This window comes from Carassius gibelio, chromosome B10, assembly GCF_023724105.1.
Source record: "Carassius gibelio isolate Cgi1373 ecotype wild population from Czech Republic chromosome B10, carGib1.2-hapl.c, whole genome shotgun sequence".
NCBI lineage: Eukaryota > Metazoa > Chordata > Actinopteri > Cypriniformes > Cyprinidae > Carassius > Carassius gibelio.
The window spans coordinates 22,629,948-22,649,781 of record NC_068405.1 but is presented as its reverse complement, the minus strand read 5'-3'; the positions used below and the strand labels follow the sequence as shown (position 1 = coordinate 22,649,781).

Below are 19,834 nucleotides of genomic sequence, written 5' to 3'. Positions count from 1 at the left end.
CTTCTGGGTTAGATTAGCTTTAGGATTTAAAGTTTGGTTATTTCCAGATGCCAGTTCTGCAAAGACATGTCCCTTTTGTCTAAACTAAACAGGAAGTGGACAAACAGGCTGCAGTGGAAGATTATGACACTTGAGTTTCTCCTTCACACTTGGAGCGGAATGATAAGGTTGACCACAGTTACTCCCAAACTGATCCTCTCACGCTCTCAATTGCTTTTAATGGCGAACTTCCAGGAATTACCATCCAGGAGCTTAAAGCCATTGAGATGTCAAGAAGGTGAAGGACTGAACGATGTTAAATACTGCAGGAAAAAGTCATTCTCACACTGATAAGGTGGGCAACTTCACACAGTGTAAATTACGTTTGTCGTAAATTAATGGGATTTGAAATGCCAGCCTTGAACTCGATACTCTTTTGCCATCACTATTTTATTAATAATTCAATGGTAATGTTAATATCATAACTACGTATATTTAAAAAAACGCTACATCTAAATGAATATTGTGACATCATTTATACATAATACTGTCTGTTTTGCACTATACAGCCAACGAAAAAAGTAAATGATTCTTCGTTTTGAATCTGTTGTCAATGATTCAGTGACCCATTCATACATTCTTGTGCTTCGTTTCTGAATGAATCAGTTGTTTTGAACAAATCGATTGAATGAATGAATCAATCAATGACTCATTTAAGAGTTACTTGCAGTTTAAGTTTCCCATTTAGAGTAATTTAATTTTCTCCCAATATTTCATATTTTATTCGACATACTGAACCAGTTATTCCTACAAAGAGAATTTTTAGTGATACAGAAATGACCTCCATACTTGAACTAAGCTACTGTTTAATGAAAACACCACAGTTTGTATTCTGTCGCAACCTCTGCACAGTAGTATACAGTATTTTTTTAATTATTTCAAAAGAGGAAAAATCCCTCTCTCTGACCCTTTTAACTTAAAAAATGCATATGGATTATTTTCCATGTTTGCTTCAGGCTGTAAAAACCACAGAGTTTAGCAGTTTTTCCACCTCTCTTCATCAGCGGAACGGACAGATGGGAAGAAGACCTGTGCTGACCAATGCTTTTCACTCTCATTTTGTTACTGAGAGCACAGATGCACAGTCAATCCAAGATGGAGCACTTTGCCCAGACCATCAGCCCCTCAGTACATTTGGAAGAACAAACTGTAATAGCCTCAGCCATAATTCCCATGAAGCATTTTGAAGGCTGTGAGGAGATCCGTTCCTGCCAAAGCGGTGTGGAACAGGAGGCCGGGGGGGTTCAGGGGGAGATATCCAAGTGCTTGAGTGAAGACGGTGACAAATTCAAGCTTTTTGTGACTTCAGGCCTGGCACAACACACCACTGACCGCAGACACAGGATGAGGCCGTTCAGAAGAGTCGTGCACTAAAAACCAAGCACTGGTGTTAATGTTTGCTTATATTTACAGTACAATATTAACTCACTGCATGTACTTTACGGTTTAAAATAGTATTTGAAATAGCCGCTTTTCACACTGTGCTAAACTTTGTTATTCTACACCTGCTTTTATCCCCAGTAGAGGAAGGTTTCACAGTTATATTTTAGCACCGCTTTTAACCCAGGATTAATCCCACATTGCCCTGCTAAACGTGTACAGTGTGAATCGATGCTGTGTTACAATGTTCTACCTAGATGCTTGGCAACCATCAACCAAATTATTTTTGTACAAATATGGAAACTCCTTTTAATATTTGATCATGCCTTTATAGTCTAAAATGTCCATAGGAGGATAGAGACGTTATGTAAACCAGTTGCATGTCTGCATTCTTCCAATCAATAACACTGACACCATAAAATATGCAAATGAGAACATTAACCCATTTTTTTATGAAAGGTCACCATATGAATATTAATTGTTAACCGCAGCTAAATTATGAACAGTGTGAAACATGAAATAAAATAACCTTGGATTTCATTTACCAGGGGGCTGAGAATGACCCCGGGTTAACTATTTAAGTGTGAAAAGCACTTTTAAAAGGTAATATGTTAAATTGTTATCACTTAACAATGTTGCTTGATTAATTCAGTGGCATCTAGTTAGCATGTCAGAAATATTAGCATTTCTGACCATTTCTCATTTATTTTGTATTTTTAATGCAGTTTTGTTTTGATTCACATGCAATGCACTTTATGCCTACACAAATAGCATGCAAAAACTTTATGCAGTATTGAAATGTTTCAAAGATATGCATGTAAATAAAGGTTTAAGTATGTTCTCCCATTGTTGAATATTTAATTGTGCAATATTGTTTTATTTATTATTACTTTATTTTTATTCAATTCTGCATAATGGACCTTTTGACCATATGATCAAATAAGTAGTAAAGAGTTAAAAAATTACAACATAACATGGCTGGTTTATTAATCAAACTTAGAGCATTGCATTGTGGGATTTGGCTCTCACACACCGTGATCTGGTTGTATACTTCACATTTTAGCAAATGTATTAGGTCATCTGGGTATTCCATGCATGCAGAAGATCCATTTATAAAAATGCCATTCTGAGCATACACACACTGATTATTATAACATTTTTAAAAAAATGCATGCAGCTATAAAGCATTAAACGCGTTCCTTTTATACCTTTCATTGCTAATAAGACATTTGTGAAATTTCCTTTTCTTCAACTCCTCGACCAGTGCTCTGAACGGCCGGATAAAGAGATACGGTATCTATTGTAATGGCAGCAGAGCGCTGTACACTTCCTCCTTGGGAGGAAACGCTGGTTGTAAATGTCGTCTGTTGACATGTGTTCCTAACACAGGCATTTAGTGCTGGGCAGTGGTCAACTTTGATCCTTTATCACAAGACATCCAGACCCAAACACCCTACAATTACTGCAGAGCCGGCCGGGCCGGACAGAACCCCTCACAGCCTCAACAGGAAGCAGAATCGCTGAAACAATGAACAACTGCAGCCAGGAACACCACAACCTCCTGCTCTCACAGACACACATCCACAGAAAACTCTCCAAAATGCCTCAGAAGGTATTCCAAGGTCACATTATGCATCACATCCCCTATTAAATGTCTCTTAAAGCTGCTGTAGGTAACTTTTGTAAAAATGTATTTTTTTACATATTTGTTAACCTGTCATTATGTCCTCACAGTAGAATATGAGACCGATAATCTGTGAAAAAATCAAGCTCCTCTGGCTCCTCCCGGTGGTCCTATTGCAATTTGCAGGAATTCATCCGCTCCCGGTAAGAAACAACCAATCAGAGCTGCGGTCCGTAACTTTGTTTGTGTTCAAAAATGTAGAAAAATGTATATAATAAGCGTGTATACCATGAATCCATTTTCCAAACCGTGTTTTTAGCTTGTCCTGAATCACTAGGGTACACCTATAATAAGTGTTTATATTCGGACTATTTTAGATTGCTTCGGGGGTACCGCAGCGGAGTAACCCAGTACCTTTGTGATTCTTCATAGACATAAACAGAGAGAAGTAGTTCCGGTTACGATGTTCTTCCGCAAGACGCAAGCAGTTATGTTTATTAACCGCTAGAGCATCAAACATTACCTACCGCAGCTTTAATATACCGGATAAAATATTAAACTCACTTTTTTATTTCAATATCACAATTAAGTAGACATATAAGTGAATTGTAAGTCACTTTGATTTGAGAAGATGGTTTATAAAAGACTTGGGAAAATTATTTGAGCTGATCTTTCCTGGCATCCTGTTAGTCTTTTGCAAAATCCCTTTAACAAACAAAAGCCACTCCCTCAGTGACATCACTGCCCAGGAAGTGACATGGTTTTGGAGGGAAACAGCAGTACTAGTGAGTATAAGCGATGGCTCAGATGATTCACTGTGATATTTTGTGGTGTTACTTGTTTTGTGTCACTATATACTCTATCCTGATTGATCAAACAAAGTTCACTTCATGGTAATGTTTAGCTGTGTATTTCCATTCTTTCCTTGCATCATTTGTGTAAACAGTCAAGTTGAATGAATAAGGTTTAAGTGTCTGAGACTGAACAGAGCATGTAGAACTGCTTACTGTAGATACACTAAATTCAGTATGGGAATGTATTAGAGGAATGATCTAATGATCTCAGTTTGGTCTAAGAACTGTTGTATTCCAAAATAAGGCAAAGACTCAAGGTTTTATATTGTTGGAGCTATACCAGCTGGCTGGATACCCTCAGTGTTGTGCTTTGACAAGAATATGGAAGGAAACATTTTTTGGAAATGTTCCTTGAGTGAGGTTTGAGAAGATATCCAGAAGGAAGTCAGGGGTGAAAAGTAGTAAAGTTCTTCCTTTAGGCTATTGATGTTTGCTGGAGAATGTTCTTAAGATCATATCTGACTAATGTAGGCATTTATTCCCCCCTACCCAATTTTTTTTAAAACTGGTTGTTTGCTTATTCAAAAAAAAAAAAAAAAAAAATTTTTATAACAACTTATTTCATTTTATTAACCCATGAAATGAATAACAGGTTTTTGAGTCGCTTTTTATTGCTTTTTATCCATTCACCATCCTGATGGAATAAATGAAGATTTATTTTTAAATTAAATTTTCAAATTTATAAATGGATTTAGAAAAACATAGAAAATGGTTTTAAAACTAAACTATGACATTTTTTAGCACAAAAGCCTCGGCTAACATTATAAGTGCACCTCAGGGAAAAAGCACAATGATTAAAAAAAAAAAAGTGTAAGATACAAGTAAGAGCGTCCAACTTTAACTGCAGAAATGAGCTGGTAAATGCCACTGGTCATAATGTGGGAGCCACAGAATGCACTGACCAATCAATGTGCTTCACATTTTACCCAGTTGCCACTGTTTGCTCTTTCGGAAAAAAAGTATTTCCATATGAGGGCTTTGAAGGCCCCCTTTTGAACTTTCACATTCTCAAGATTTTCAGATCTTACTTTTCAATTATGCATGCTTTAACCTTTCATGCTCTCCTGTGCAAATCAGTGTCAGCTCTCTGTGATCGGTTTCTTACGCAATCTGATGGCTTTAAAACTAATCATTGCATTAAATAATGCTTGATTTAGACAATGTGGTTATCAATCATGAGTGGGCCTGGAACACACAGAGCGTAATATTTTCAAACCTGAACCTCTGACAGACAGAAAATACGCGTTGGTGTTTGTGTGTAATCTGTTAAGGGGATAATGTTGCGCTTTACCACACTGTCACAGTAAAACATGCTGGTGCGCTAAGCATCACAGTCACATGCAGAAATCCTGAATACGCCAGACACGTGGAAGGCCGACAGGGCCAAAAGTCTTTAAACATAAGACTTAAAAATGTGAGTGTATCAGTATGCACTGTTTATCCACGATGTGACAACATGCATAGCAGCCAATTAAATTTCTGTATTTGAGACTATATTTGCATATATGTCACAATGGAATTGGACATCAGACCTCATTCCTGATGTTTCTGAAGGATGTCACAATGGTACGCTGGTATGCAAACATTAGGCGTTATATTTGTTCTCTAAACATGAATCGCAGCTTTACAGGTACTAAAGAAATGTGGCGAAAACTGATGCCGTAAAATTTTCAAGAATCTGCATGTCTACGAATACAAAAGAAGCACATTAAAAATGGTGGAGTTTTGGCCCCGTCTGCCTTCCATAGACACATCATATCACTCAATAGTTAAATACATACTACTTTGAAAACAGATATTGATCTGAATTCATAGATAGTGAATTTGGTGAATAAGGGTTTGTTATTGTTATTGTTGGTTATTTATATAAAGATACATGCATCTGCACTTAGTCCAGATATTGTGTGGATTTGTCTCTTTAATTGAAACCCCTAATATTACGCTAAGCTATATCATGAAAACCCCCCAAAGCGTTTCAAGCAAATCACATTAACACACATATTAATAATTCCTGCTGAATGTGTGTGTATGTGAGTGTGTTGCAGCAGGATTTCTTATGACACACTAAGATTAACCATGGGATTTTCGCAGGCCGCGGGAGGTGTGTGGGGGCCGTGCGGGATTAAATTAGGCACACAGGGGCTTATGGGAACCAAAGGACAGCACAGGCACTGATACAACACAGCTCACCTGAGCGAGCGTGTCCTTGAGAGATAGGAGTCTGTAATCCCTGTGCCTCCGCTGGGAACGCCGGGAATGCGCCGTGAATGCATGCATCAGGCTTAAGGTCACACTGGCTCACTCCAGTCATGCTGGATTTGCTGTATGTGCATTTACATGCACAAGTGAAGTGACTGACAGGTGAGTAAATAGTAAGTTATGCGAACGTTAGTCTGCATGTTCAATAACAACAACATCTGATTGGCTAATTTCTAGGACATTGGCAAAACTAAAGTTTTCCATGTTAATAGCATCAAGTCTTTGAAAGATACTAAAAGCTGCTTGAAGTCCAGTGCTAAGTTTCCACAGTCTGTGATGATTTGGGATGCAATGTTATCTGCTTGTGTAGGTACGTTGTGTTTTTTGAAAACCAAAGTCACTGCACCCGTTTACCAAGACATTTTGGAGCACTTCATGCTTCCTTCTGCTGAACAGCTTTTTGAAGATGCTGTTTTATTTCTTCAGCAGGATTTGGCACCTGCCCTAACTGCTAAAAGCACCAAATGTTGGTTAAATGACCATGGTGTTGGTGTGCTTGACTGGCCAGCAAACTCACCAGACCTGAACCCATGGGGTATTGTCAAGAATCAAGAGACCAAAAAATGCAGATGAGTTAAAGGCCACATTCAAAGAAACCTGGGCTTCCATACTACCTCAACAGAGCCACAAACTGATCTCCTCCATGTCACGATGTTTCTATGCAGTTGCTAATCTAAAAAACAAAAAACAAATCTTAAACATAATAGATACTAGAGGTGTAAAAAAAAAAAAAAGCGACCAAAAACACACAAAATTACTCAAATGTAACTAAAATTAAAATTTAGGCACAATATATATATATATATTTTTTTTAAACATTACCAAAAACTATAATAGTATATCAATGATAATAAAATAACACAATTATAATCTTTTTTGACATTTACTCAGTCCTGTTAAACATGTGTGACCATGTTCAATTGAATTTCTGCAGAATTTTGTAGACTTTCCCCTAGAATAAGTGTATAAAATGCCAAAGGAAGTATATCTGGGCATGGTTATTAGTGACAAACTGTCTTAAAATCTCAAAATGATTTAATGAATTATAAGTATGGGTAGTTTGTGATAAATGAGGTCTCAGATCTGTTAAAGAAGAATCTAAGGTGCCCTTTAAGTTCATTAACTTAAGTATTGACCCTGTGATCTAAAAATGTCAGCCTCCTCAAGTTCCCCATGAGGGGGATTTCACTGTGGTTGGCAAATTTGACTTTTATTTTTATTTTTTATGAAGAACTAGCCTTCCCGTGCTCCCCTGGGCGAGGAGGAAACTTTGGGGCTGAAGCGATTGCTGGTGTTTGAAGCCGCCGGGCTTCAAAGACGATCTGGCCACAGATGCACCGTTAACCTGGAGATTTAAACAAGGTCTTTGCAAGTTCTTCTCATATCTAAAACATCTATCAGCATGTGATACATTGCACCAGGGTATTTGTGACCTTTTCTCTGGAGATGAAAGCCCCATCACACTCTTTCATCTAAAGTAGCTGCGCTCTCAAGATTTGAAGCCATGTGGCGTTGTATTTTTGAGTCTCTGGACAGGCGAGTGACGTCCTAACATCTCGGCTTTAAAGGCAAATGAAAATGTCACACACAGGAACAATGCTGTTCATAAAGTTTTCAGAAATGTCACCGCTTAGGAAAGAAGAAAATAATGATGGACAATGAACTGACTTGGATTAATAGGCTTTTTGTAAACATGCATTTAATTCACTAGATATAAAACATTTCTGTAAACACGTGATTGCTCACCTGTGCAAAAAATTATGATACACAACAAATTCTGATGCATTTATCTGATTAAAAAAAACTGTAATATTGTAAAATATAATTATTATATAAATATCTGTTTTGTATTTTAGTATATTTTAAAATGTAATTTATTCCTGTGATGTTAAGCTGAGTCTTCAGAAATCATTCTTATATACTGATTTACTGCTCAGCAAACATTTCTGATGTTGAAAATAGTTGTGTGGCTTCATATTTTTGTGGAAACTGATACAGAATTTTTCCAGGTTTTTTTGATAAGGGGTTACATATTTGCTCAAATGTCTAATGCACTGTGTGATTCCAGGGACAAATTAATTATGTAATAAAAAAATATGTTTTTATGTTTTAAACAGAACTATCAAATATTTAGAAAACAACTAATTATACTTATTAATAATTATTCTAACAAAAAAGTCAGATAGTTATATTTAAACCTTAAATAGTAAGCCTTTATTTATTTATTTATTTATCTGGTCAAGGAAACTCATTAAAATGCTTCTAGAAAAATGATTTTAAAGGGTAAAGAGTAATTTTTTGCATGTTCATTAGCTGTAGAGATGTTGTTGTTTTTTTCAACAAACGCTTGACATTAATGTGAACTCTTTGTGAAGAAAATGGGCAAGAACTTTCTTACTGGCCACAAATGAAAAATTAAACAGAAGTTCATGTTTTGGTGACTTTATTTGACTTATTTAGAAGACATGGTTACAACACTATTAAATGTCCTATGTTATGTTATATTATGTTCTAAATTTAAAACATTATATAATGCTTAGAGTGTTTTATTTTAATATCACTAATTTTAAGAGACACTCATATAGTTTTCATTGATATTCTAATTAGTTTCTATTTTAATTATCATTTTTATTTTAGTTAATAGTTTTTTTGTGTTTTTATAATTATATTTTCTATATATTATATTAATTTATTTAATTTTTAGTTTTTTACTTTAGTACATCACATTTTTTTTGTATTTCACTTTAAATATATTTTATTTCAAATGACAACAAAAATATATTAATATAATAATATATTTAATATAATAATAATTTTTTTTAATATAGTTTTAGTTAATGATACTAACCCTGTGCTTAACATATCAGTGGTATAGCTCATTTTGATTGGATGGAACTTTCATTTCATTACTGAATGAAATAGAAATATATTAATTGGCTGAAAATTAGCACTGAGCTCACTGACGTGTCTCCTGAAACTGACTTTCCAAGAATGACACATGCAATGTACACTTAGAAGTTGGCCAAGACATCTTAAAAGCATAGAGTCAGACTGTCTCGACTTTTAACTTTTACTGACAGGAGTCTTTCCTGAAGTCCGTATTAAAATTCTCTCTGTCTCTTGTGTAACATCTCCTCTATAGTTTCTCCTCTGTAAAGCCACGCTGTGTGACTCCAGAGAGACTAGCCGCACACTCTCTGATTTATTTATCTCAAAAAATGCCCTTCCTTCACATCCCAAGTGGATTTCTATAAATGCCTCATGAATACCCTCTTTTATTTTTATTTATGGGCCAGGCTTTTATAATTGAATAGTAATTAATACTGTCATTCTCCAGCCCCGGCTCCTTTCTTTACATACTGTAGACGCTTGCAGGTGATGAATGGGGCCCATCTATTACGCTACCTAAAGAGGGCCGGTTCCTCACGACGTTCCTGATTAAAGTATCGTTCCTCCGCGCTCATTTTCACACGAAAAAAGACCGGCTCTCTATTTAATTTCGAAATTGCCCTCGATAACGTCGGACCGTTCTCCGGCAACCTGACCACTCAGTAAAATAGATCTCTTGTAAGATTCATAATAGATGAAGAAGAATAGAGACCATTAATAAAACTGATAACTTCATTTAGGCATTGTGAATTCAGGAGCATTTTACCGGAGGGCCCCCATTACTTTTTATTGTATTTAAAGGAGATATAATTAATGTCCGTGATCAGTGAAACTCAGAAATACCTTGACAGAGCAGGTAATTATGGGTATGACTGATCTTCTAATATTCACTTCTGCTCTGTTCTGTAATATTTCCTTTTAATTGCTTCTCAGAATAACATCACGGTAAATAATGTGAAGCTTAATGCTGTATTCAACACGGAAACAAATAATACCATTAGAAGAGGAATATACGCACTGCAGTTTTCAACATATTTTCAGGTGATTTTAATTTTAATGGTGTGCTTATATATATATAGTTCAGTTAGTAGCTGTTTTCATTTTAATTAACAACAAGAACATTGCCAGTTGCATTTGTTCTGTTCTACTTTATTGTTTGTTTGTTTATTTTTTTTATATTGGAAGTTCTTCTACACTATTATGTCAAATAAAACAGATCTTGCTTGTTTAAACGAAGCTCTGTATAGCTGACATTTAGCTTACTGTACTGGTGTGTCTAAAAGCTCTAGAAATGACCTATAGAAGTTCCTGTTATAAACCTGAACCGCTATTAAATAGTCTGGATGAATTCAGTGCCAATTTAATAAGTTAAAGATTTGTCTGCTAGATGCCATAACTACACCATGTGGGCAAAAAAACATCAGTAAGACTGTAAAATGCATTATATTCATAATGTACCTTGTAATGTATTATATATTTTCATAAATAATTGTAAACAAAGCAAAATTATAATATCTGCATATTCTTTGTTACATCTGGGGGAAAAAAAACCTTGTGTGTGTGTTTTAATGTCATATGAAGAAACCACAATTAAGAGACCACAATGCATTTTAAGGTGCATTACAAGGCATAATTAATACATTAAATATATTTTTAATGCATTATAATATAAAAACTTCAAGTAAAGTGTTTCTATTGCTGTAAAAAAAATTACATTCTGAAAATATTTTTTGTACACTGTAAAAAAAGAAGCTATAAATAGAATTTATTTTATTTAACCAGGAAAATTAAAGTATGTTTTACGAGAAAATGCTATTTTAGTTTTTGTAAAATTTCACCCTTGATTTAATGTTAATGTTCTTTGTAACTGTAGAATGTACTAGCAATTTCTATGTGAAATAGAAATGTGAAAAATGTTCCTACACCAGAACCAACTGATGTTTTTCAGTGAATATAAACCTTCAAACATTGCATATTTTTCCATTTACAGCCATATAAAAGTATTGACATATTTAGAAAGAAATACATTCTGTTGCAAGCAACATAAAACACCCATAATGTATTATGTTGTAGTAGAATTTATTATGTTGTATAGTAGAACAATTTATTATTATTATTATTATTATTATTGTTGTTGTTCATAAACCTGTGACAAATACATTGAATCACATGCTATTTACGGCTCAGGTGACTGGTTAAAAATAAAGCAAAGTAGAGCCATTCAGCCAATCAGAATCCTCTATCACTCCAGAGCAGAACATGCACAGAAACACATATATTAACCTGAGAGACAAGCACTTTCTCAGACCATGCAGAACTGAGCGCACATCAAAACACTTTGGCAGGGGGCCATTTTGCTTCTTTTGTTCTCAACCATCCTCTAAATCACACACACACACACACACACACACACACACACTGTATCGACTGTGTAATGACAGCATTAACGCAGGCAGCATGGGCAGCTCCGATGAACTAAAAGCCACCACTTGTCTTTGTGTTTTCAGCTTGAGTGTTTCGTCTCTGCTGATTATTTTGCAGTTTGTTTCCCTGCTTGGGCTTCTGAAGTGAGGTGTGAGCCACCGAGACAATGAACACCTTATGTTCCGCTCCACCTGTTCACTGACAGGCAGTCGAGCAAGTGTGTGAGTGAGTGTGTGTGTGTGTGTGAGTGTGTGTTGTAGGAAACATGCAGAGCGGGTTCTCAGGTGACAACACACTGACACATATACACAAGCACAACACAGACGCATGCACAAACACACACACACACACACACTGGCACACTTCTAACATCTCAATTTAACCTGATTTATACACAAACTGGAGCATGTTAAAATGAGGGCCATTCTTGTCATTTCGAGGTGTAGATGCGACATATTTCTATATACAGTACACTATCGTGTAAGGTCAGTGAGACTTTTTTTTTTTTTTTTATAATGACACTAATACTTTTATTCAGCTATGATGCATTAAACTGACCAAAAGTGACAGTAAAGACATTTATTATATATATATATATATATATATATATATATATATATATATATATATATATATATTTATGTGTATATATATATATATATATATATTTATGTGTGTATATATATATATATATATATATATATATATATATATATATATATATATATATATATATATATATATATATATATTATTATTATTATTATTTTTTTATTTTTTTTTTTTATAAAGAAATATGAAACTGTTTTCAACATAAATTATAATCAGAAATGTTTCCTGAGCAGCAAATTTAGCATATTAGAATGACACTGAAGACTGAAGTAATTTGCACAGTAATAAATTATTTTTAAATACGTTCAATTAGAAGAAAAATGCAATATTTCGCAATATTATTGCTTTTACTGCCTTCTTTTTAACTTTCATTACTTAAATGCTAGAAAGACAGCATATATTATTTTAAATATAACAATGCTATATAAAAATTCTAAAATGTTAATACAAACTGTAACAGTATCTCAATGATGTTAAAATAAAAAGAGAAAACCTGACTGTAAGGTGGCCATTCATGCATGCTAACGGTCATTTTAACACCCTTTGTGGCTACACTGAGAATGCAAAGCGCACATGCATTGCTTTATGATTCACGGCTGATGGTCAAGCTAATATTCTCCTACTTTTGGAAGTAATACAGACTTTGTGGATTTTTAACTTTCAATATCCAGCACCGCAGGAACAAAGCCTTCCTGATTAAAATCGCAGTCAGTGTGTTGTTTGACGGCTTTTCACTGTAATTTTATGACGTGACCCCTCCTGTTAAGTGAGCTATTAGCTCCTAACTGTCCATTTAATACACATAACCAGCGCAGCAGCTCGCAGAAAGCTTCATTAAGAAAGCATGTTTGGGCTAGCAAAAACACTACGCAGATATAAAGAGAGAAGTAATTACCGGAAATTAGCTGAACATCTGCTTGTGGTTTTGGGTTACCCTGAGATTAATTAAATGAAATATGGAGATTTCTGGTGTGTGTTTTTTCCATCAAACAGTGATGCTGCAGTGTGGCCACGCTGAAATGCTGAGATGAGATTTTGAAGCTCTTGCTGTTCTGTGAACCGCAGCTGGACAAAGATAGTTTTGGCAAGCCCTCACACCACTGACCTGAAGTGGGTCTCCACAGATTTAACCACTGTACTCAAGGTATGTGATGGAATTGGGCTTTAACATCTAAAAGTAATAACAATGTGGATTAAAGGAATGGTTCCTCTGAAAATTTGCTGAATATTGACATCCAAGATGTAGATGGGTTTGTTTCTTCATTAGATTTGGAGAAATTCATCATTGCATCACGTGCTCACAAGTGGATTCTATGCAGTGAATGGGTGCCGCGAAAAGAGAGTCCAAACATCACAATTATCCACACCACTCCAGTCCTTCAGTTAACATCTTGTGAAGTGAAGAAACAAATCCATTATTAAGGCATTTTTCCAGCTAAATTATGAGTTCTCTCCATAATATTGCTTTCTTCGGGTGAAAAAGTTGTTTCGGTCTGAATCAGGAGAGAAATATGCACAGATCAAACAGCGTTTACAATAATAAAAACATAATTATAATACAAAAATAATCCACACCATGTGAAAAGCTGCATCATTAAATAACTTGAAACTATTGTTCCCGGCCTTAAAAGAGTCTCATTCTGACGGCACCCATTCACTGCAGAGGATCCATAGGTGAGCAAGTGATGGAATGCTACATTTCTGCAAATTTGATGAAGAAGCAAACTCATCTACATCCAAGATGGGCTGAGGGTGAGTACATTTTCAGAAAAATTTTCATTTTGGGATGCAGTTTCATCCCACTATATAAAAACACATCTAAACATCAAGTTTGTCAAACAGAAAACTTATTTTCTATTATTTGCACTAACATATGATGAAATTGGATGTTTTTTTACCACAAACATTGTTGCATTTTTTTTATTACACTTCGTATACTGATTAGCGACACACCTGCAGGTAATCACTTCCATTGAAGCTGGTTTCAAATACTTTAATAAACTGAAACATTATTACAACTGGAATGCAAATTGTCTAAAAAAATCTTGGAGCTGACACTGCTCACATCCTATAGATACCTCAAAACTGTTCATGTGCTACCAAATTTTGTATTTAATTATGTGTTTTGACTGCAGACACACTGCAAAAATGATTTTCTTACTCTGTATTTCTGTCTTGTTTAGTACAAATCTAAACATTCTTAAATCAGGCTACATTAACTGGAGAAACAAAAATACATAACAAAAGATTACATCTTGTTTGCAAAAAATAATATACTATTATAAAATTAGTAATTCAATAATTAAAACAAGAAAAAAAAGATAGTTGTCCCATTGAATTAAGTTTAATATTCTTGCATTGGCAGTATAAACTCACTTTTTTTTCAGAAAACAAGACTTGTAAAAGGAAAATTATTTAGTCTTTTTATTTCCGAAAATAAGAAAAAAAATTCTAAGGAAAACTTTTTTTATTTTTGTTTTCTATTTTTCGTTAAAAAAAAAATATTAATCATATGTTATCTTATGTAATTTTGTTTATCAAGTAAATATATCTTGATTTAAAGAGTGTTTTGATAACGTACTGGAAAACGAGACAGATTGACACACATGCAGGTCAGTCATATCTCGTCAGGATGAAGCACAAAGAGGCGTTTTCTCTTTCGAAACAAACCTCCATCCCTCCTCCACCCCTGTGTCAGTTGTCTGTTTTTCTTTATGTCATCTGGGCAAAGTCTACCAGTTGTCGTGGCTTTGCGTTTCGAGTGTCTATCATCAGTTCCTCTCCGCTTTCCTCTGAGAGAGAGAGAGAGCGCGCGCGCACGCTGTTCTGCGTCTGACCGGAGAATACAGCTATAAACACGGTGACATTTCCATAATAAGCTATACGGTAATGACTGGCTAAACTATAACGGGAGTTTATGATGTCAGTAGGAAATGAGAGGCAAAGTGCACGAGTTTGAAATAAAGGCAAGTGGCGTTTCGGAAGCAGAGACGGAGAGAGATAGAGGAGGTGGAGCTCTTTTCCACCAGCCATCATCCCAGATAATAAGCGGGGAGGTTGGCCCAGCGGTGGAGCTGTCACACACACACACACACACACACACACACACACACACACACACGCACAGATGAAGGCCAAGCTGAGCTGAGAAGCCCAGGCAGGTCCCAGTGGCGCTGATGGAGCCATCAGCTGCTGGCGTGACAGGTGCCCCTCGTCCCCGCGCAGAGGTGATCATTTTCTGCCGCTGCATAATGGACCATTGTTCCGCGCTACAGGCCCCCCTTCCTGTTATTTCGCTCGCGCGCTCTCTTTGTCTCTTGCTGCCTTTAAGTCATGTGGAATTATTGTATTTACGAGCACACTTGAGCGCCGCCAAAATAGCGTAATTACCGGTGGGCAACTCGAGACTTTTGCTGCATTCAGGTGCACATGGTAAACGCCTACCTTGGAGATGGAGCTATTCGTTGGCATTCATATTCATCTCAATGTCAGTTGCTGGGCTGGCGCACTGCACAATAACAATGTTAAAAACATGTCTGTTATGTCAGGAGTTAAAGTATGTTCATCATGTTTACCAGATTATCAGGGTTATTACAGTTAACTAAAACTAAAACCATAAAACACACAAGTTTTTGCTGCACTTGAAATAAAAATAACTGAAATTAAATTACATAAAATTAAGAAATTTATTTCAGCTAATTGCCAAGGCAACGTATCTCATTTTCTATGGTGCCATATTAACTAAGGGAGCATTTTGCACAACACCATTTTCAGCTAAAAACCGGTAACGTTTATGAATTTTGGTCGTTCATTTCCACAACCATGGTGTTCCGGGGGCATGAAAGTGCAAACTTCTGAAATCAGGTTTCAAAGTTCACGTTTCAAAATTATGTCCTTATTGCCTCTGTGTAAACTACAAAAACGCAAATTTGTGAAAACGGTGACGTCACATACATGCATTTTATGTGTTTACTCTAAAGATAGTGTTTCTTTAAAGGTGACATCGCCGACTACTGGCCGGGCATGCATATTACAGCATTTTAATCGTTTTCGTCCATCTGTGTAAATAGGGATCATCTTGACAATGTTGTTGTCTGTATGGTAAAGATCACTGTTGTGTTAATGTACCCTATAACACAAATACAAATTAATAAAAACTATATACACATTTAAAACAACATAAAAAAAGACAAAAAACTATAAAAATTGCTATAAATTAAAAAAAAATGAAATGGAAGTACTAAAAATAAAAATAAATCTAGAATAAGATCTATTATATTTATGTTTTTTTTGTGTGTGTGTTTTTTTTGTGTGTGTATATATATATATATATATATATATATATATATATATATATATATATATATATATATATATATATATATATATATATATATATATATATATAAAATAAAAATGTTCATTTAATTAATCTTTTTTTTTTTCTTTTCTTTTCTGTAATTCCAAGTCCCGACCTCATAAGTACAGTAGGAACATCCCAAGAGGACGGTGTCTCTTTTCACCTTGTTTGTGGAGCAGCGTCCCGTTATGTTCTGCTGCGACCATCTGATGTAGTTTGCTGGCGTAACGCTCACATAAAACACATGTGGCAGATGGTGATGCTGAAATGTTGCAGCAGGATTTCTTTGGCTCACAGAAATGCAGAAGCTCTCAGCCGCTCATGTCAGATATCAGCAGTCAGGTGAATAGATGAAGCAATTTGTGGGGGTGCGAAGGCGTACTGAAAGAGCGGAGGATGAGAGAAGGTGGAGACAGGCGGCTGGGAAGGTGATGTGATGGTCTGGGGTGAGAGATGCTTCCCTGGGGAAAGGGTGAGAGGCAGGCGGATCACAGGAAGTCCACAGGGGAGCAGATCTAGGGATGTGTCAGGATTCAGACCCCTTCATCATGATTTCTGTGCCAGAATCCTCCATCTCTATGAGCTGGGCTCGTACAGAGAAACGTGCACATCATCTTTCTGAAATCCATGTATCCTCACTTTCTTTCTACATTTCCTTCATGTTCATTGATTTATAATAGAATTTCACATATGCTTCTGCATCTTACAGATAGATTTAATATACTTGCATTCTATTTGAAAAAAATCTATTTGAAAATCACAATGCATTTTTTCTTTTCTCCTTGTTTTCTTTTCAGAATTTCAGTTCTAATTTTAGAAATTTTTCACAAAAATATATACTGGTATGTATACCTTCACCCTCTCAGATGGATACAATCCCACAGGTTTTTCTTTTTTAATATCTTGTTTGAATATTATTATTTTATATACACATATATATATATATATATATATATATATATATATATATATATATATATGCTGCAGGTACCATTTTAAGTTGACTGATGTTATTTTCCAAATAGCTAAACTATAAAATTTTGTTAAAAACGTAGATGAAAAGCCTAATAAAAAGTTGCTTTGAATGTTGAATGTTAGGTTTTTATGCAACTAATTTATTTTTTTATATCTTATGAACATAATTCAGCATATTAGCGTGTCACTATTTGATTTCAATGGGTGTTCTTGTACCTAAAGTGAATTATAAGTGTATCGGAACTAGTAAATTCAATGCATTCTCTTCTTGTCCTGCCCCACAGGAAGTAGAAGCGTCCGTGTCTCCTTCAGATGCGACCCCTGAGCAGAAGGTCACTAAGCAGTTGAACTGAAGAGGCAGGTCGTCCTCATCCCAGCATCTCTCCATCACCGCCTGCCGATTCTATAGCTATATTGTGTCCCGCATCATAATGGCTTCCAAGAGTATTCATTTGCTGAAGAGTCTCACATACCTGGAATTCGTGAGAGCGTCACTTCAGATTCACTCTTTCTTCGGCACTCATTCTGCACTTTATTACACTGAAACGCTTCTGACCCTGGCTATAATTCCCATTCTATTTCAAGGAGAGCATCGCAATAAAGCACACATGTAAGGGGTAGGAGTGAAATCCAGTGGGGTCCTGGATTGTGAATGTCAGAGCGAGCAAACAGAGGGGGATGGGCTGGAGAGAAGAAAGAGAAAAAGCGCAAGAACAGAGAAAGGGAGAGCGTGTGATGGCTTACTGTGAATATTTTCGTTCCTCTTGTGTTCTAACTGTTATCGGGGCGTTTGACTCGCCTCTTGACGTGTCAGTCCCGACTTCAAAAGAATCCAGGCAGCAGCCTTTCACCCCCACTATATATGCTTCGGAATCGCTTCTGGGATTGAATTAGGGCAAATCCATTATACAGTTGCCATGGAGACCAAGGCACAAATGCTGATAAAGTGTGTGTGTGTGTGTGCGTGTGTGCATTTTTTTTCTCGCCAAATAGGCTCGATGAAACAGACTGCATGCATGCGTGCCACATTCTGTGCAGAATGACTGCGAGACTTCCTGTGTGTGTGCCATGAAAGGTCTGACTCCGATTGGGAATGCTTAAGTAGTCGAGCGCCTGCAGGAGTGCTGCACTTACCCATACCATCATTGCAGCGCTGAGGCAGAATCCAGCTCGGGTGCCAATTAAAGGAAGGTTGGGCCTCTGCTGGAGCAGCCACAACTAATGTGTCACTTCCATTGGGCGGCTACAAACGGTTGAGATGGTTATCATTACAAAAACGAGAGCATGTTCAATCAGACGGAGGGATAAATCACCCCGCGTCTGACGTGGAACAAAGGCACATGGGGTCAGGAGATACAGGCTCTGTATCACCTGAATATAAAAACACATGCAGTACAAAAGCTGCTGATGCCAGGTTTAGAGGAACAAAATACGAGCTTTGTTTACTTATCTACATACCGCTCAAATTACATATGATATATTTTATTACATGGATCATACAAGCTGTCATATTATTATATAATAAAGCATATAGTTGCAAAAAAAGGCTTTTTGGTGAAAACAAAGGATAGTAGCTTTCAGTTGGATCTAGATTTTGCACTTGATGTCATGTGGAGAGCAAACCCAGTAACCTACCATATTGTATTTTCTTTCAGTCTGAGATGAATGAGAATGCTGATCATGTTTTTGCACCATATAGTTTAAAAAAAATATGCCCAGGGGCGGATCTAGAAAAATATTGATGGGGTGGCGAGAAGGGGGCAGGGACTTTTGAGGGGTGGCCACATATGACAGACGTATATATACTGAATTTTGTCACAGTTGTCACAGTTTGATGATAAATATATGTGCACACTACAAAAGGATACAGGCTGCCATTTACAAACTTAATCTCATGCAATCAATGTCTTGCATTTGAAACAGTTCATATAAGGAATAAGTGACCATACCCCATAAGCAGCACCACACTCACTAATGCATACAGTATGCATCGACATGTAATTAAGAGCATTATAAAAGGTTCAGTGTTATCAATATGTCAATTTATTATAAGAAACACAAGACTTTAACAGCCAATGACATTTCCAGCTGGGGAGACTCAACTGATTTTGTACTGTTTAGTGTTAAACACCATCTAACTCAACCAGTCAAGAGCTAGATTTAGCCTTATATGTTATATGAATATGGTCCCTGAAGCATAGGTTTTATTAGCTGACAATAATAATAAATAAATAAACATTATAGGTATAAATACATATGTACTTTCAGAGTTTGTTTTTGAAAAATATGGTGTTATTGTTTTGTCAAGTTTAAATTAAAACTTCTATGAAAACTTGTGTGATATTCCTTTAAAATAATTTTTTAGTATATCTTTTTTTAAGTATATTTTACTAAGTAATTTCTTACATAATTTCTTTG

At 35.9% G+C, this 19,834-nt stretch overlaps 1 long non-coding RNA gene across 2 annotated transcripts; it reads left to right on the top strand.

Annotated features, from left to right (window-relative positions):
- The first annotated feature begins 3,788 nt into the window (after positions 1-3,788).
- Positions 3,789-18,986, top strand: LOC127966159 (uncharacterized). 2 transcript variants are annotated; one of them, XR_008155550.1, is made up of 4 exons: positions 3,789-3,828; positions 7,388-7,518; positions 13,075-13,225; positions 17,701-18,986. It is a non-coding gene; the product is annotated as an uncharacterized LOC127966159 (long non-coding RNA). The 2 variants fall into 2 exon arrangements; XR_008155549.1 differs by lacking the exon at positions 3,789-3,828 and adding an exon at positions 5,995-6,258.
- The last annotated feature ends 848 nt before the right edge of the window (positions 18,987-19,834 follow it).